The sequence below is a fragment of the Scyliorhinus canicula genome, chromosome 24 (genome assembly GCF_902713615.1).
Source record: "Scyliorhinus canicula chromosome 24, sScyCan1.1, whole genome shotgun sequence".
Taxonomy (NCBI): domain Eukaryota; kingdom Metazoa; phylum Chordata; class Chondrichthyes; order Carcharhiniformes; family Scyliorhinidae; genus Scyliorhinus; species Scyliorhinus canicula.
Genome location: NC_052169.1, coordinates 12,898,440 through 12,918,748, shown reverse-complemented (window position 1 = coordinate 12,918,748; position 20,309 = coordinate 12,898,440). Strand labels below are relative to the sequence as shown.

General features: G+C 48.6%; 1 protein-coding gene across 3 annotated transcripts in view; it reads right to left on the bottom strand.

Moving 5' to 3' along the window:
- The window catches only part of LOC119956911 (secretory carrier-associated membrane protein 5-like), an 81,695-nt gene extending 76,826 nt beyond the window's left edge, over positions 1-4,869 (bottom strand). Inside the window, exon 1 of one of the 3 annotated variants that reach the window (XM_038784472.1) lies at positions 4,767-4,869. The gene's annotated coding sequence lies outside the window, so the exon portion shown is untranslated. Of the gene's footprint in view, positions 1-4,621 lie in introns of all 3 variants that reach the window. The other 2 variants (XM_038784473.1, XM_038784471.1) reach the window with 2 other exon arrangements.
- Positions 4,870-20,309: the final 15,440 nt, after the last annotated feature.

The following is a 20,309-nucleotide window of genomic DNA, read 5'->3' as shown; positions in this document are numbered from 1 at the left end:
GGACTCCTCAACCAGGGGGAACATCTAACCTGCATCTACCCTGTCTATCCCTTTAAGAATTTTACAGGGTTTAATCAGATTACCTCTCATTCAGGGGCTGGTTTACCTCTCATTCACAGGGGCTGGTTTAGCTCACTGGGCTAAATCGCTGGCTTTTAAAGCAGACCACGCAGGCCAGCAGCACGGTTCGATTCCCGTACCAGCCTCCCCGGACAGGTGCCGGAATGTGGCGACTAGGGGCTTTTCACAGCAACTTCATTGAAGCCTACTCGTGACAATAAGCGATTTTCATTTTCATTTCTTCAAAACTCTAGAGAATACAGGCTCAGTTTCCCCAATCTCTCTTCATAGGACAGTCCCGCCATTCCATGAACAAGTCTGGTGAATACTCCCTCTGAGAATATCCTTCCTAACTGTACACAGTACTCCACATTACATTCCATCAGCCATGTTTTTGCCCACTCACCAAGTCTGTCCAATTCCTCTCAAGTCTGCCATGCAAAAGTAATCCTTGTAACTCTCTCTACAGAGGCTGCCTGATCTGCTGAGCCTTTCCAGCAATTTGATCTTTGTTAATAAAAAGAAAACCTCAAATAAATACTTTAAGAGAGCTGGAAAACATCAAGGTAAAGAACAGGGAGGGGTGAATTCTAAAACTACATGCAAACCAATCAACTGGTTGAGATGACACAATGCAACATGCAGGTAAAAGCTTCACAGTGTATAAGCACTTTATAATAAAAAGATGTATATTTGGATATACATACAAATATATTTGTATATACAAGTAGCTAAATATACATGTGTATATATAAACTTATGTTCAAGTGCATACATATATAAATATGCATATTTAAGTACAAATATACATATTTGTATGTGTGTATCTGTACTCATACCAAACAGCATAAGCAGCAAGCAAAAGACAGATTGAAGCGATTCCACAACTAATGAATCACATCTACACTCTGCAGCCCTGTCACATCCAGTTGTGAATGCAAGTGGACAATTAAACAACCCACTGGAGAAGGAGACTCTGCAAATATCTCCATCCTCATTGATGGGAAAGCCCAGCATATCAGTGCTAAAGACACGGCTGAATCATTTGCAACAATCTTCAGCCAGAAGTGCCGTGTGGTTGATCCACCTTGGCCTCCTCCAGAAGTCCTCAGCATCACAGAGGCCAATTCAATTCACTCCACGTGACATCAAAAAAACAGAGAAAGGCACTGGATACTGCAAAGGCTATGGACCCCGACAACTATCTAGCAACAGCACTGAAAAATGTGTGCTCCAGAACTAGCTGCACCCCTAGCCAGCTGTTCCTGCAAAGCTACAACACTGGCATCTACCCGGCAAAGTGGAAAATTGCCCAGGTATGCCATGCACACAAAAAGCAGAACAAATATCTCCCCATCAGTCTACTCTCAATTATCAGCAAGTGATGAAAAGGGTCATCAACAGTGTTATCTAGCTGGATTTGCTGAGCAATAATGTGCTCCTTGACACTCAGTTTAGGTCTGCCAGAGCCACTCTGCTCCTGGCTACATTGCAGCCTTCGTGCAAACATGGACAAAACAGCTGAGTTCCAGAGCAGAGGACTGCCTTTGACATCAAGGCAGCATTTGACCACCCTTGACATCAAGGAGCCTGAGCAAAACTGGAGGCAATGGGAATCAGAGAAAACCCACCGCTGGCTGGAGGCATACCCGAGAAAGATGGTTGTGCTTGTTGGAGGTCAATCATCTCAGTTCCTGGACATTAATACAAGAATTCCTCAGGGTAATGTCCGAGGTCAACCATCCTCAGTTACTTCATCAATGTGTCACAACACCCTGGGCTAGTGCGCAGACAATTCGGCCAACTTGAATTCAGAGTCGCAACACGAGCGAAATTCAATGTTATTTTAAAATACCCAAGGACTTTGGCTGAGCCCAATAAACGGCAGTCACCAGGTTTGTAACTTTAACACAAATAACCTTTTATTATTTAACAATAATAATAATTAACAAAAATGTAATGACAACCTAATACCCCTTTCCATACATCCCCCCACCCCCCCTTTCCACACTCTTTAAGTGGTGGGCAGCACGGTAGCACAAGTAGATAGCTCTGTGGCTTCACAGCGCCAGGGTCCCAGGTTCGATTCTCCGCTGGGTCACTGTCTGTGTGGAGTCTGGACGTTCTCCCAGTGTCTGTGCGAGTCTCCTCCGGGTGCTAAGGTTTCCTCCCACAGGCCAAAGAAATGCAAGTTAGGTGGATTGGCCATGATAAATTGCCCTTAGTGAACAAAAAGGTTAGATGGAGCTATTGGGTTACGGGGATTGGGTGGAAGTGAGGGCTTAAGTGGGTCAGTGCAGACTCAGTGGGCCGAATGGCCTCTTTCTGCACTGTATGTTCTAAGTACATAGACACACACAAACACAGAGGGAAAGGGCGGTTGAGTGGTAAAGAAAATAATGATAAAATAAAAGGATAAAGGATCTCAACAGTATTAGGATGGCTTCCAGTTAAAGTCTTTCAGGAATCAAAAGCTTTTATTTCAATCCTTCTTCCTTCTAGCTTTGAGATGGTTTTCTCTGGCAAGGCTGTCTACTATAGGTTCAAGATAATTTCAAATGTATAGCAAATATGTGCCAGGTACTAACTGGTTTTAGAACAATAAAGCAGTTCTTTACTTCAGCAGCAAGAGTTTGTTCTTCTTTCAAGGGCTAATCACTTCTGCCCAGCTCTCTCAGAAGCTACACGCAGGAACCAATCACTGACTGTTGTCAGGCAGAACACTGTCCCTGGCCAACCCACAGGTTGCTAGCCACCCAAATGAGCCAACTTCATCCAAAGTTGGTTCTGAAGATTCACCCGTTTTCTCCTCTCCAAAATACAAAACCTGGAACATACTGTCCTGACTGGCAGGCTGCTTCAAATGGAGTCCACTGCTTAAAGGCACATTCCAGTTATTCATCCACGAACGAAAAATAATAAAATAACAAAAGAAATGGGAACAAAGGGAAATCAAAATGACAGGCACTCACAAATGATCTTCTTTCCATCACAAGCGGGGATATTTGCACAATGCATTATTAACAACTTCACTGATACCCTGAAGCAGTCCATGTCCAAATGCAGCAAGACCTAGACAATATCTAGGCTTGGGCTGGCAAGTGGAAAGTAACATTCACACCATACAAGTCAAGGAAATTATAATTTCCAACAAAAGAGAATCTAACCATCAACTCTTGACATTCAATGGTATTACCACTGTTGAATCCCCCACGATCAACACCTGAGGGTTACCATTGACCAGAAACTAAACTGGACTAGCTATATAAATACAAGAGCCGGTCAGAGGCTGGGAACCCTGTAGCACGTAACTCACCTCCTGTATCCCCAAAGCCTGTCCATTATTTAGAAGGCACAAGTCAGAAGTGCTCTGAATACTCTCCACTTACCTGGATGAGTGCGGCTCCAATATGCACGTAAAGCTCAACACCATCCAGGACGCAGCAGCCCACATGATTGGCCCTCCATTCACCTACCCACAGTAGCAACAGTGTGTACCATCTGCAAGATGCACTGCAGGAATTCACCTTCCTAAGCAAAGACCACAAAAGGAGGAGGGGGGCAGCTGGCACACGGGGAACAGCACCACCTGGAAGTTCCCCCTCACAGCCATTCACTATGCTGACTTGGGGAAAAGAAAGTCACCATTCCTTCACTGTGGTAGATCAAAATCCTGCAACTCCCGCCCTAACAGTGGGTGCTCCCTATGTAGACTGCAGCGGTTCAAGAAGGCAGCACAGTGGTTAGCACTGTTGCTTCACAGCTCCAGGGTCGATTCCCAGCTTGGAGCACTGTCTGTGCGGAGCCTGTGTGGGTTTCCTCCGGGTGCCTCCCACAGTCCAAAGATGCGCAGGTTAGGTGGATTGCCTTGCTAAATTGCCCCTTAGTGTCAAAAAAAAGGTTGGGTAGGGTTGTGGGCTTAAGTAGGGTGCTCTTTCCAAGAGCCAGTGCAGACTCGATGGGCCCAATGGCCTCCTGCACTGTAAATTCTAGGATTCTCAATGCCACCTTGTCAAGGACAATTAGGGAGGGGCAACAAATGCTGGCTTAGACAGTGACACCCACAACCCATGAATAAAAAGAAATGTACCAACACATAAACGTATAAGTAACATACACATAGAAATGTCTATTTAAGTAATGTATATTTAATGTGCAAGACATAAATATGTATATTTAAGTGCACAATATATATATTTATGCATACATAATACACATGCAACTTCAAGCATTTAGGTTCAATCCCTGCAATGTCAAGCATGCAAGATTGCATTATTCCCCAAGTGAATCTATGCATAAAGTGAACATTGCATTAATCTGCAAAGATTTGGGGAGATTCCCCCTCTGCTAGTGGCTGCTGCCTGTTTCAGGCTGGCTCAATGCAAACGATTTAACCTTTCCTGCCAATACGGTTTGCACTTTTATTGATGCAAGGTTGCTCTCCCCGTGCATTGCAGCTGGCCTGCATTGGATGTTGGATTCTCCCCCTCTCCCTGCATAAACCCAGTCCCCCTGCTGCAGTGCCGGCGCCCGGGCCTAGCCGGGCCGGGCCTGTCCTTACCGTCCAGCTGCGGCCGTGTCTCTCCCTCAAGCCTGCGCGCTTGGAGATGTGTTTATTGCATTCTACCCTCTTTATTGCCCCTTTTCCACCCACTCCTCCCCTCCCCGGTAACGGGGTGCTGTGACGGGCGGCTCCCTCCTTTCACCTTCCTCCCGACGGTTACCAACTCGCTCCCGACCGTTAAACTGGGCCCGGACTCCCTGAACGGCTGGAGCTCCGGCTTGCTGTCACTCAGACCGGTCACCAGTGGCAACGCCCCACCCCTGCCCCCTCAGTCAGCTCGCCCCAGCACTAGCTACTGTCACTCAGACCGGTCGCCAATGGCAACGCCCCGCCCCTGCCCCCTCAGCTGGCTTGTCACCAGCACTGGCTGCTGTCACTCAGACCGGTCGCCAGTGGAAACGCCCCGCCCCTGCCCCCTCAGCAGGCTTGTCACCAGCACTAGCTGCTGTCACTCAGACCGGTCGCCAGTGGCAACGCCCCGCCCCTGCCCCCTCAGCTGGCTTGTCACCAGCACTGGCTGCTGTCACTCAGACCGGTCGCCAGTGGCAACGCCCCGCCCCCCGCACTCAGCTCGCCCCCCAGCACCAGCTGGAGCAGGTCACCAGCCCAGCCCCGCCCCCTCAGTCAGCTTGACCCCAGATCCTGCCACTCAGACTGGTCGCCGGTGGCAACGCTCCGCCCCCTCAGTCAGCTCGGCCACCCCAGCTCTAGCTCCATGTCACTCAGACCGGTCGCCAGTGGTAACGCCCCGCCCCCTCTCTGCAGGCATGCTCTGTCGAGCAAATGTCCTTCAAATGGAAACTCCACTCTGAGTGTTGACTGCAAAGAGACATGTTGTCGAAGCTTTCCGTCTTGCACTCATCAGGACAATTCGCAAGAATAGCAATCATAAAGAGAACAACAATTTGTGCTTCACATGAAGAAAGTGCTGGCTGGTTGGAAGCAGACTCTGATTGAACATAGAACATACAGTGCAGAAGGAGGCCATTCGGCCCATCAAGTCTGTACCGGCCCACTTAAGCCCTCACTTCCACCTTATCCCCGTAACTCAATAACACCATCTAACCTTTTTGATGTGGAGATGCCGGCGTTGGACTGGGGTGAGCACAGTAAGAAGTCTTACAACACCAGGTTAAAGTCCAACATGTTTGTTTCAAACATGAGCTTTCGGAGCACAGCTCCTTCCTCAGGTGAATGGAGAGGTATGTTCCAGAAACATTTATATAGACAAAGTCAGAGATTTGCAGAATTAGAGTCATGGAGCTTTACAGCCACAAAAAGAGGCCGTTCGGCCCATCGTGTCAGTGCCGGCCATCAATCACCTATCTATTCTAATCCCATTTTCCAGCACTTGGTCCATAGCCTTGTTTGTTATTGCATTTCAAGTGCTCTCCTAAATGCCTGTTAAATGTTGGGAGGGTACCTGCCTCCACCACCCTTTCTGGCAGCGAGTTCCAGATTCCCACCACCCTCTGGGTGAAAAGGTTTTTCCTCAAATTTCCTCTAAACCTCCTGCCCCTTAGTGCTGTGCCCCCTGGTTATTGATCCCTCCCCAAGGGGAAACGTTCCTTCCTATCCTATGAGGAGGAACTGCTTCTCGCAGAGGGTGGTGAATTTGTGGAACTCGCTCCCCATAGCGCGGTGGAATCTGAGGTATTAAATGGCTTTTGTGGCCACCTAGAATAGCCCCTACAGGGATCAATGGGAAATTTGGCCAAAGCCAGAGCACAGACCGGCTGCAGCCTGCAAATATACAAAGGCTGCAGCTCAAACTTTTGCAGAAACTGACACAGGAAAAAGGCCGTTAAAAGGCCATCCCGGGACAATGGACTCCAGGTAGAAACTAAGAATAAGTGGCAGTCTTGGTGGCGTCGGTTTTCATTATTTGGGAAGGCCTACGTGCCTTGACACTAACTGCCAATGGCTAACCGGGACCCGCCCAGCCATCAAGGTGGCAACCCTTAATTGGTTGAGGTCGATCAGGGTGGTCGAGCCCTGATCGATCCATTGGACATTCACCTGGGACCGCCCAAGAGCGCGCAAAATTCCCAATGGATAAAAGGTGCTGCCAGCCCGCCACACGCTCACGCGACTGCAGCTTTCAACAACCAAGAGGAAGACCATCCACACCATCCACAGAGGGATCAGAGCTGAGGACACAGACGACCAGCAACAAACATCCAGCACTGCCAGACTACAGGATTCCAAATAAGGCCTCATCTACGTGCCAGCCACCTGGAAGTTAAGTCATGGTCTTTCTTGTGTATCAATTTAGAGTTCAACGTGTATGTGTGTGTGATTGAATGACATTAACTTTGTGTGTGTTGTCATGTTGGTCAGTGTAGACTTGAGAGATGAACAGACACTTCCAACACAGATCTCAATTTATTAACCACTTCTAACTAACACACGATGACTGTGGGTCTAAATGATGCTAACTTAAACTAGAGACCTAAGCCTTGTCCAAACCAGTTGATTCTCTCAGCACGTGGTGTGAGTCTGTGCTGGGCTGAATGAGTTCTTGTTACACTGAGAGGCAGCACCCAGAATGAGCGGGAACCGTGGTGCCCTCTGCCTTTATAGTGTGTGTATTCCAACTGGTGATTGGCTGCGGTGTTTGTGCATGTTGATTGGTCCCTGCGTGTGTCCATCAGCGCGTGTCTGCACCATGATACACTGGTGTATATCATGACATGAGTCTGAATAAACTATTATTGTATTAAGCAACAGATGGTCATTTGTCCATTGTATACGGGTTAAATACACACTGTGGTTTAGAATAATCGCTTATTGTCATAAGTAGGCTTCAGTGAAGTTACTGTGAAAAGCCCCTAGTCGCCACATTCCGGCACCTGTTCGGGGAGGCCGGTACAGGAATTGAACCCGCGCTGCTGCCTTGTCGTGCATTACAAGCCAGCTGTTTAGACCACTGTGCAAAACCAGCCCCAGAAGGTATCAGTTTCAAGAAAGAGATTTTTAAAAAACAGGTGAAAAAGATATGGGTAACAGGTGGGGAGGTGGATTTGAGACCAGGAAGAGATCAGCCATGATCTGATTGAATGGCGGAGCAGACTCGAGGGGCTGAATTTCCTACTTCTGCTCCTAAATTCCTGTGGTCCTAGCCACCCTACCTGTGCTAATCATGAATTTATGCTTCTCTGCTCCAAGGAAAACAAACACAGCCTATCCAGTCTCTCTTGATAGCTGGGTTTCTCCAGCCCAGGCAACATCCTAGTAAATCTCTTCTGCACCCTCTCCAGTGCAATCACTTCCTTTCTATAGTGTGGCGACCAGAACTGCACACAGCACTGCAAATGTGGCCTAACCACCATTTTATACAGCTCAATCATAATGACCCTGCTCTTATATTCTGTGCCTCGGTTAATAAAGACAAATAACCCATACGCCTTTAACCACCTTATCTGCCCGTACTGCTGTCTTCAGGGATTTATGGACATGCACACTCTGATCCTCTGTGCTTTCTAGGATCCTACCATTCATTGCATAATCCCGTGCCACGTTAGTCTTCCCACAATGCATTACCTCACATTTTTTAGGGTTAAATTCCATTTGCTGCTGTTCTGCCCATCGAACCAGCCAGATTATATTGCCCGATAATCTACGGCTTTCCTGCTCGCTATTTACCATACCACCAATTTTTGTGTCATCTGCGGACTTATTGATCATACCTCCTACAATCACGCCCGGATCATTAAAAAATTTTTTTTTTAAGAGTGCCCAATTAATTTTTTCCAATTAAGGGGCAACTTAGCGTGGACAATCCACCTTTCCCTGCACAATCTATGGGTTGTGGGGGCGAAACCCACGTAAACACGGGGAGAACGTGCAAACTCCACACGGACAGTGACCCAGAGCTGGGATTGAATCTGGGAACTCGGCGCCGTGAGGCAGCAGTGCTAACCACTGCGTCACCGTGTTGCCCGAACGCCCAGATCGTTAATGTACACTTCAAACAGCACATGGCCCAGCATCAAGCCTTGTGGAATACTACTGGACACAGGCTTCCAGTTACAAAAACAGCTTTCAACTATCACCCTCTGCCTCCTGCCATTAAGCCAATTTTGTGTCCAATTTGCCAAATTGCATGGCGGGGTAGATGCAAAGAGAATGTGTCCCTTGTGGGTGAATCTCTACGAGGGGGTGCTGTTAAAAAATAAGTGTTGTCCCATTTTCGATAGAGGTGATGAGGAATTTCTTATCCCAGAGGATCGTGCGTCTTCGGCATTCTCTTCCACACAGAGCCGTGGAGGCGGGCTCCTTGAAGTGAGCCAGACAGAATGTTTGTTGACAAGTGAGTCAACAGTGATGGGGACAGGCGGGAAGTGGCATTGAGGCCACAATAACACAGGGCAGTGGGATTGGTTTTGTTTTGATCTCACGAGCAGCTAATAGGCCAGTCCCAGTTCTGTGCTCTTAAACAATAAGTGGTTTCAGGCGCAACGCGCTGGTGTGTGAATGCCAGAGTAGGCTTAATGGGCTGAATGGTTTCCTCCTACTCCTGCAGCTAATGGCTTTGTCATGTCATATGTGCACTGAGCAAAGGCAGGTTACATAGGAACTAGGAGTAGAAGTAGGCATTTCAGCCCTTCGAGCCTGCTCCACCATTCAATTAGATCATGGCTGATCTCTTCCTGGTCTCAAATCCACCTCCCTACATGTTCCCCATATCCCTTTAACCCGTTTTTAAAATCAGAAATATATCTATCTCCTTCTTGAAAACATTTCTGAATTATGGGGCGGGTTCCACAAATTCACCACCCTCTGCAAGAAGTAGTTCCTCCTCATCTCTGTTCTAAATCTACCTCCTCTCACTCTGTATCCGTGACCTCTCATTCTAGATTTCCCCACAAGGGGGAATATTTGGTCTACGTTTACTTTATTAATCCCTTTTAGTATTTTATACACCTCGATCAGATCCTCTTCCATCCTTCTAAACTCCAGCAAGTATGAGCCCAAACTGTTCAATCTCTCCTCACACATCAACATGTTCATCCCCGGAATCAATCTGGTGAACCTCCTCTGAACTGCCTCCAATGACACCCCATCCTTCCTCAAATAAGATCTTATTGAGTGGTAGAACTGACCTGGAGGGCTGAATGGCCTACTGCCCCACCTTCTCATGACATTATGCGTTCTGGCCAATACTTGTCCTCCCAGTCAACATCACAAAACAGATTTTCCGGACATTATCGTGTTTGCTTTTTTGGGAGCTTGTCGTGTGAAAATTAGCCGCCGTATCTCCTCCAAGAGTGACTACCCTTAAAGTAAATGAATTGACTGCAAAGTGCTCTGGCACATCATATAGGCACAGTATTAGATACATACGTTTTCTTTTCTCTGGCCAAGTATCACAATGAGGGGGTCCAGTAATTCTGAGGCCTGGGTTAATCACAGGGAGCCTGAGGTGAAATCTCATTATTTGTGTTTTATTCATTGACACCTTTGATGTGTTGGGTAAGCTGGGTCTATGTGGACTGCGTTTGATGCAGTGTAGAGAGAGACAGGCTTCCAACACTTGATGAGATGCAACACGATTTTATTTAACATCTAACTATATTACATGCTTAACTGTGGGTTGACACTATGCTGACTTGACTGGAGACATGAGGCTAACCTGACCAGACTAACTGACTACCACATGGTGTTTGCACTGGCTGCTGCTCACGAGCTCTGACTGTCTCAGAGGCTGGATCCCGAGAGAGCGGGAAAACTGGTGCCCTCTGGCTTTATAGTGGTCGTGTCCTGTCTGGTGATTGGCTGCTGTGTTCTGTGTGCTCACTGGTCATCCTGTGTGTCAATCACTGCCTGTCTGCACTCCATCATATACATGGGTGTATATTATGACAATATTGGGCCGCATTTATTCGCCGTCCTAACTGAATATTTCAAAATAGCATTTAACAGTCAGCCACACTGTTCTGTGGTCATGAATCACACATGTAGGCTGGGCCAGGTAAAGACAGCAGATTTCCTTCCCTGAAGGACATTAGTTAACCATGTGGGTTTTTACAACAAGGTTTTCATGGTCATTAATTAAATTTAATCAATTAAACTCTTAATCCCAGATTTTATTGGATTCAAATTTCACCATCACAATCAGCTGTGGTGGGATTTGAACCCAGGTCCCCAGATCATTATTCTGGATTACAAGTCCAGTGACAATACCACTGGGCCACTGGCTCTGCTTGAGAATTTTGGTTCCAAAACCAACATGAATTCATTTGAGAGGAAACTTGGTAAGTACATGAGGAAACAACGAATGATAAATAATGGTGGAAAAAACAGAAAATGCTGAATAAACTCAGCATGCCTGGCAGCATCTATGGGGAGAGAAACAGAGTTAAAGTTTCGAGTTTGTATGGCTGTTCAGAGGTAGAAATGAAGTTGGAGAGAGGGGGTGGGGGGAGGCGGAGCAGAATAGAAGGTGAGGATTGGGCTGAGTTGCAGAGGTGAGGCCCCGAGTCGGACTTAAATTTAGAGGTTCATTGAGTGAATAAATGCAAAGCCACAAAGTGGCCGGCGGTACCGAGAGACCCAGCCAGGACCATCCGAAGATGCCGGTTCGTATCCAGGCCGGCTTTAATCGGTCCGATCTAACCAGCCCCTCCAGTTACGCCTCTGCCCCTCAGGCATGCTTATGTTCCATAGCCCCATGGGGAGATCAATCAGGTTGTCCCTCTGGGTCACGTGGTGGTTATACATCCCCCCCCCCCCCCCCGCCCCATCCTGCCCGCCCCCGAAGTCCACACATCACTCTTGTCATTAGTGGTTGGAGAAAGTCTCTTTTGTTGCTTTATCTGCGGGTGCACTTCTAGCTGTTGTGGGGCTGGGTCGGGAGTGTGTGTAACTAAGGCGGGTCCTCAGTGCTTGGCCCATCAGCAACTCTGCCGGTGCCTCCCCCCCACCCTCCTCTCCAACTATATGAGCCATTACATTTCCACCTCTGAAGAGCCATCCAAACTCAATGTTAATTCTGAAGTGAAAAAAGCTGGCAACAGCAAAAGTGACGCTAAAACTCTTGGATTGGCTGAGAAACCCCGACTGGTTCGCTGATGCCCTGTTGTCAAGGAAACCCGACGCTGGCCTCGCCCAGCCTGAAACTCGTCTCCCTTTCTTTGGCCGACACAGTGGGCTGAATGGCCTCTTTCCGCACTGTAACCTTTCTGTGTGTCTCCAGTCCTACACAATGAGGTCGGCTCCGAGCTACCGTCTGAAGGGGCCTTGCAAGCCACTCCGTTGTACCAAACTGCTACAGCGAGTAACGACTGCCCAATGGGGCTGGTTTAGCACAGCGGGCTAAACAGCTGGCTTGTAATGCAGAATAATGCCAGCAGCGCGGGTTCAATTCCTGTACCAACCTCCCCGAACAGGCGCCCGAATGTGGCGACTAGGGCTTTTCACAGTAACTTCATTGAAGCCTACTTGTGACAATGAACGATTATTATTATCTCAGAGCCGTCTCTGGACAAATTTCTGCGTCCCCACTTACTAAATTCTCTATCCCAACTGTATTTCTTGATTCTGCGCGGCTCTGCCCATTAATTTGAATGTCTGTCTCTCTCTCACCGGGAATAAAGGTGAGCAGAGGGGAAAAAAAAGAACTGACAGAGAAACTCAACCTCCCTGTTGTGTGCAAAGCTTAACACGGCATCAGAATTTATATTGATGCAGTCGCAAATCATTACCACGAGGTGGCAGCAACAAGCTACCATTGAGCTCAATTCATTCTCCAATCTATGTCGTCCAAAGTTTCCACGCTCTTTTCCTGATACCTGTAGTACTGAAGTTCATTTACCTAGTAACTGAGCCTGTTCGATTCCAAAATCAGTGACGCAAGACCTTAAGAGAGGTGGCCGGTTAGCTCAGTTGACTTATGCCTGGTTCAGAATGACACTAAACAGCGTGAGTTCAATTCCTGTTCCAGCCAAGTTGCCTTGGAACGTTGCTGTGCCCCAAAAAGCAGAAAGTGTTAGCAAATTACCATTGACAAAAATAAAATTGCTCAGGGATGAAGCATTGGCAGTCAGTCAGCCAAGGACCTGGTTGTATCTTTTATATATGGTAAAGCAATGCAGCAGTGGCACTCGTTTCGAAATGTGCAGAAACGTTATTGACAGAGTTTTAACTTAATTTTTTCTATTCATTTGGAGTACCCAATTATTTCTTTTTCACAATTAAGGGGCAATTTAGCCTGGCCAATCCACCTAGCCTGCACATCTTTAGGTTGTGGGGTTGAGACTGCCATGTGAGAGTACCCTTTAAAAAATGGGTGTTTAAGGAATGTACCTTTAAGAAATCATAGATTATCATAGCATTTACAGTGCAGAAGGAGACCATTCGGCCCATCGAGTCTGCACCGGCTCTTGGAAAGAGCACCCTACCCACGGTCAACACCTCCACCATATCCCCATAACCCAGTAACCCCACCCAAAACTAAGGGCAATTTTGGACACTAAGGGCAATTTATCATGGCCAATCCACCTAACCTGCACATCTTTGAACTGTGGGAGGAAACCGGAGCACCCGGAGGAAACCCACGCAGACACTGGGAGGATGTGCAGATTCCGCACAGACAGTGACCCAAGCTGGAATCTAACCTGGGACCCTGGAGCTGTGAAGCAATTGTGCTATCCACAATGCTACCATGCTGCCTTAACCCCAATTCTACCGTGCTGCCTTTATCAATCCCTTTTAGTATTTTAGACACCTCAATCAGATCCTCTCTCACCCTTCTAAACTCCAGCGTGTATAAGCCCGAACGATTGGTAGTGTTCATGGTTCAATTGTTCAGTGTTTAATTATGTAGATCTGGTAACTGATCTATGCTCATTATGCTTGATTGGTTAAGCCTGGATGTTGGTTCAGAGCAAAATAAACAGACTGCATAGACGCAACTAGAGGTGAGGCTGCAAGAACGGGGTTTGGGGGAGGTAGTCATTTTGTGTAAAATTCTGTCAATAAAATTCAGGTCTGCACAGTGACGCAGTGGTTAGCACTGCTGCCTCTCGGCGCTTGGACCCAGGTTCGATCCCGGGCCCGGTTCACTGTGCGTGTGGAGTTCGCACATTCTCCCCGTGTCTATGTGGGTCTTGTTATGGGTCAGGGTTTAGAGATCCCCAAAGTGCATTATGGAGTTCACCTGACCCATAACTTTTAATAGATTGTGGTATGGGGAGCACACGGCCCACTCCACAGGTGTGGTACAGCAGAAAATGGACCAGTGGTTTTTAAAACAAAACAATGTTTATTCTATGAACTCAAGTTAACCTTTCCAAAACAAACAGTGAACATCTTAGCAACCAGTAAATCAAATACACCCCCCAAAGACGACAACACTAAGTAATCTGTATGCTGTTCTTTTAACATCCAAAAGACTTAACAAACCTTCAAACAGGAGTACATCAGGGTTTACATTCAAGACTGAAAACATTTATACTTCTTCTGAATTCAGCAAATGATCCAGAGATAGTCTTTGGATGGCAGAGATCAACAGCAGTGCAGCTCACAGACACACCCAAGCTTTTCTCAAAGTGAAACTTAAAAAGCAGAAGTAGAGCTCAGCTCCACCCACACTCTGACATCACTCCAGTAACATGAGCAGCTCCATTTGCCAGGGGCCGCACCAGGGGCAACCAGTTAAAATACTGTTTCTCTCCCACAATGCACAGCGATCTGCAACATCTGACAGTTTAATGAAATGATAAAAAACCCTGGGCTGGATTCTCCGTTGGCTGACGTCAGAATCGGGAAACACGATTGGTGGAACACCATTGCGGCGGGCGCCAATTTGACACCAAGTCACAATTCTCCGTCACCTCGACAGCGGCGTCAATGCGTCCGGGAAGGCATTTACGTAAACACCATTTGCATATCATTAGAGGGCCCGCCCCGGTAAACTCCGGGGCCTCCGCGATTCTCCGTCTCCGATGGACCGAGTTTCCGACGGCACGGTTCACTTGTGCTCTTAGAAATCGTGAACCCGGCGTGGCTGCTGAGGGAGAGAGAGGGGGTACTGAAAGTGTCCAACATCGCCATAGTTTGCTGATAGTTGCGCCGCTGGCCAGGGGGCTTCTGCCAGGGCTGAGGGAGAGTAGTGGGGGGTGGCCAAGGTGTGGGGTTGGGGTGGACGGGCACGGAACGCCAATGCCGCAGCCGGCAAGGCAGCCATGCAGCTGCGCACACCGCTAACAGCCCACTGTGAACGTAGGGCCACGGGTCGTATGGGTGTCGCCCCTGGGCACTCCCCTGGGTGCCCTCAGGGCGGGATGGGCGCAAGCAGTGCCATCTTGTTAGCTGGGATGAGTGTCTGTGGGGAGTGTACTGTGTATGTGCGGCTGCAGCTTGTCAGCCTCCCGAGTGTCAATCACGGACCCGGCGAATCCTGCACCATTTTTCATTGAAATCGATTGTGTTCCACGTGGTGCCGGTGCTAGCCCCTAAACAGGCGCTGATTCGGTCCAGGTTCCCCGCCAGTTTTGCGGTTGTAAAAGTCCACAAATTCTGCCCCGGCATCAACACGCCTCAAGAAAAAAAATTTTTTTTAATAAACTTTTTTTGGGGGGTTTTTGAAAATGAAAAATCGCTTATTGTCACGAGTAGGCTTCAATGAAGTTACTGTGAAAAGCCCCTAGTCGCCACATTCCGGCGCCTGTTCGGGGAGACTGGTACGGGAATCGAACCGTGCTGCTGGCCTGCCTGGGTCTGCTTTAAAAGCCAGCGATTTAGCCCAGTGTGCGGAACCAGTATATTTACAGTTACGGACACAGATTGAAATATATATATAGAAGAGAAAATAAAATAAATAAACTGGTATGATATTGTGCACTAGCGCAACAACAGCAACTATGTACAGTTTGCAATATTATGTTAACAAATAAGTAGGCACCTGTTTGTGGAGGGAGGGGGCGAAAACTAGGGAGGTACATATACATTTGGGTGCCGGAGAAGCAATTGGTTATGTCCAATGCAGAGAGGAAATACGCGAATGGATCTGGAGTTGGTGTTGTTATTTGCTTCTCCTGGACGGTTCTCACTGCTGTTGTCGTTGTATGTTCACCTCCGCTTCGGCCATTCGTCCCGTCTTTCGCACGTATTTTCCTTGCTCTCTGATAAGTATTTGCTGAGTTTGTTGTCGTTTCCCGTGCCCTCCTTCCGACTATCATTCACTCTTCCGCCTCTGCCTCCCGCCCCCCCCCCCCCCGCCCCCCCCCCCCCCGCCCCCCCCCCCCCCCCCCCTCTGCCCCCCTTCCCTTCTCCTGTGGTTTGCCTTCCTTTTCTCTTAGGTTTAGGTGTCCCTGCACCCCCCCCCCCCCTCCCCCCACCCGGGGTCTATCCCTCCCTCTCATGCCTTGGCTACTTTCCCCTGATTCTTGACTACCTGGCTATTCTTCTGCTTGTTCGTTGGCCACAAACAAGTCCCGGAACAATTGGGTGAATGGCTCCCACGTTCTGTGGAAGCCGTCGTCTGACCCTCGGATGGCGAATTTGCTTTTCTCCATGTGGAGAGAGTCTGAGAGGTCGGACAGCCAGTCTGCAGCTCTGGGTGGTGCTGCTGACCGCCAGCCAAACAGGATTCTATGGCGGGCGATCAGGGAGGCAAAGGCAAGGGCGACCGGCCTCCTCCCCAGGAATAGATCTGGCTGGTCCAAAACCCCGAAGACCGCCACTATCGGGCATGGCTCCACCCTCACCCCCATCACTTTGGACATAGCCTCAAAGAAGGCTGTCCAGTACCCAACAAGTCTGGGGAAGTTCCCCCCCCCCCGCTGTTTCTCATGACCACAGTATGGCCCCAAAGCGCTTTACAGCCAATGAAGTACTAATGGCTCCCGCGGGCAGATAATCGTTTTTCTGATGCTGATAGAAATATTGGCCAGGGCACTGGAGGCCCCTTCTTCAAAATGGTGCCATGGGATGTTCCACATCTACACGAGGACACAGATTGAGCCTTGATTTAAGGTCTAGCCCAAAAGACAGCACCTCTGACTCCACAGCATGGCATCAGTCCTGTGTTGGAGGGTCAGCCTTGTGCTCAGGTTCTGGAGGGGGATTGAACCCGCACCAATCTGTCCAAGGGGTCAGAGCTACCCACTGATCCAGAAACATAAGGTGGGTCTTTCTGCACCCCACGGCGTGTTGTTTGCGGCGGCATAGGCAGCCCGCCAATGACTGGCAACGGGATCTTCAGATTGTTCGCACAGCCCCCCCCCCACCGCACCGCACCCGCCACCATAGAGCCCGCGGCGGGAGCTCGCCGTTGGCAGGACTGGATGATTCGCCCCCCCCCCCCCCCCCAACCCCGTCGATAACGTCTGGAGAATCTCGGCCACCAGGGGCTGGTTTAGCTCACTTGGCTAAATCGCTGGCTTTGAAAGCAGACCAAGCAGGCCAACAGCACGGTTTGATTCCCGTACCAGCCTCCCCGAACAGGCGCCGGAATGTGGCGACTAGGGACTTTTCACAGTAACTTCATTGAAGCCTGATAGGGTGGAGGTGTTGACCTTAGGTAGGGTGCTCTTTGTAAGAGCCGGTGCAGACTCGATGGGCCGAATGGCCTCCTTCTGCACTGTAAATTGAATTAAAAAAAATTTTTAAAAAGCGATTTTCATTTCATTTCATTTTACTTAACGCAGTTAGATATCCCACGGCAATCAGGCACAGAGTTACATCAAAGCCAATGGAGGACAGCTGAGTTTGAGCTTGAGGTTTTGCAGGTGGAAAGAAACCCGTGCAGGTTTGGGAAGTGAGTTCAGAGGTTAAGGCGGAAGGCACGGCTGCCAATGTAACAGTGAAGGAAACTGGAGTGGGAGGGAAAGCCAGAATTTCGGGGGGGGGGGGGGGTGGCGAGGCCGCTGATGGATTTGAAAGCAACAACGTGAATTTCTAAAACAAAACATTGCTGGATCGGGGAGACAATGTAAGTCAACAAGCACAGGAGTGATGGCTGAACAGGACATGGGTATGAGTTAGAAGGCAGGCAGTAGAGCAGGGGTGGGCAAACTACGGCCCGCGGGCCGCATGCGGCCCGCCAAAGGTATTTCTGCGGCCCACCAAGTCATTAAAAAAAAAAAAAAAAAAATTTTTTTTTTTTAATTTTTTTTAAAAAAATTTTTTTTTTAAAGGTTAATGGGTGGGGGGGCTGTTGGGTTACTTACTGGTATAGGGTGGATACGTTGACTTGAGTAGGGTGATCATTGCTTGGCACAACGTCGAGGGCCGAAGGGCCTGTTCTGTGCTGTACTGTTCTATGTTCTATATGAGGCGCCCAGAATCATAACCGGGTGAAGTAATTATTTTACTTAATATACTATGCGGCCCTTTGTGAATTGTGAATTTCTGAATGCGGCCCTTGCACGGAAAAGTTTGCCCACCCCTGCAGTAGAGTATGGGCTGACTCCCTTAAGTGTATGAATAGAAGGCAACAAAAGCACGATAAGGGTTTCAGCAACGGAGAGACTGAGACAGAAATGGAAATATCAGTGGAAGCAGGCATCGTAGGGTATAGAATAGAGGTTGATTGCCACACAGAGGTGAAAACTTCTCTTTGGCTTCTCTTCCAGGATTAAATATAATCAGCCAAAATTAGTTAAAACAGTACATTTTTAGCGAGAAATAATATGTCCAATCTGTTATTTTATTACTGGGCGGCTAAAATCGAGAAGGTATGAGGGTGGTTTATGGGCACAGAGTCGATGGGGGGTGTGGGGGGGGGGGGGGTGGTGGAGAGGAGTGCCTCCAGAGGCAGTAGTTTGAGGGCCTTGGTTACGGCTCCTCTCCCGTTTTCCCTGCCAAGTGGACTTCACTCTGGTAGTTGTGGACACTCTTGAGAACATAGAGACAGTTTCGGCAACATTTCAAGCTGATAGCCCCATTCTGCGGTGATCATTGTTTTGTTGCGATGACCTTGGACTCTTCGTTTTGGGTATGGTGCGGGGTGGGGGGGAATTAAGGGTTGGTGCGGTTTTGTTCATAGAAAGAAAGTTTGCTGATTTTGAGGACTGGTTGGGCAAGTTCTAACTTCCAAGAACTAATCTGTTTTGGTGTTATCAGGTTATCACGTTATCTCGTTAGGGACCTTTAAGCGGCTATTGGATAGGTACATGGATTAGGGTAGAATAATGGAGTGTAGGTTAACTTCTTAAGAGTAGCACGGTAGCATTGTGAATAGCACAATTGCTTCACAGCTCCAGGGTCCCAAGTTCGATTTCGACTTTGCTCACTGTCTGTGTGGAGTCTGCACATCCTCCCCGTGACTGCGTGGGTTTCCTCCGGGTGCTCCGGTTTCCTCCCACAGTCCAAAGATGTGCAGGTTGGGTGGATTGGCCATGGAAAATTGTCCAAAATTCTTTGATCAACCTAGGACAAAAGTTCGGCGCAACATCGTGGGCCGAAGGGCCTGTTCTGTGCTGTATTTCTCTATAGTCTATAGTGGGTAACCTTTTGCGTTTGGAGATTCCTTCCCCTTGGCACCCTCACCATCGATGATGGACAGGGTGATGCACAAACAATGGACACGAAACGTAGATGAGATCCAAATGATAGGCTTTAATGCACAAGATGTGTGCCCGGCAGCAGTCGTACAGAAGAAAGGCCGACTGCCGGGACGCACGGGTTCTTATATCCCGCCTTGTAGGTGGAGCTACCTACCTCTCAGCCAATCGGCTGAGAAGCACATGACTTCCTCAGCCAATCGGCTGAGAGGCACATGACTTACCCGGGCCAATGGGCAGCGAATCCTCTGCACCAATAGTAGCTCACTTCCAAGGTACCGTAATACCCCTAGTCATACTACCACACAGGGTTTGAGCTTTGAATGTCCCGCGAACCATTTCCGAAAGGTTCCTTCACAATGGTGGCACACGGCGGGGGGAGGGTTTGGGATTAACCTTTGGTGGCTATCCTTGGGGTGTCGTGAGCGGACCCCCATCCGTGGCTTTTGCGGCGGCATGGGGTGATTTCAGTGGGAATTCCCATGGACAGCGGCGGGTACAGAGAATCCCGCTGCCAGCAAACGGTGCCCCACTTCTCGCTGCACAGAAACGCCCGGCTGGGAGGTCTGAGGATCCAGGTCAAGACAACCAAAAATCAAACAGTTTATGCTACAGGAGAAAAGGGTGCTGGTTGGTTGGTCAACCAACTCTGATTGGCGAGGTGTTGCCTCGAGGAGAAAGCAACTGGGAAAGATAGGGTGCGATTCTCCCAAAAGGGAACAAAGTCCCTTGCAAAAGATGCAAAAGATGCGGAAGAATACAGACAGGCCCGGTGAGCGAGCAAGAACCTGACAGATGGAATACAACGTGGTAAAGTGTGAAGTTATCTGTTCCTTTTTTTAAAAGCAGATTTTCTTTGAAGGGTTCGAGTGACTTGTGGTACGATCAATGGATGAACTAACTCCTCTCTTTGTCCCACTCCTCAATTCAGTTTGAATTTAAAAGGGTGGTTAAAATATATTTAACTGTGCATAGTTCACTGCAAGAAAGAAACTGGTCAGGTTCCTTAAGTTAACAAGTAAAGAGTAAGTTTTATCGCTAAACCACACTTGGTAAAGAAGCAGAAATTGTTAACTATTGTTAACCACGCCGGGGGGGGGGGGGGGGGGGGGGTCGGGTGGGGGGTGGGGGTGCCGTTTTCAACGGCCCTTGACCGGCGCAGTAGCGATGCCGTG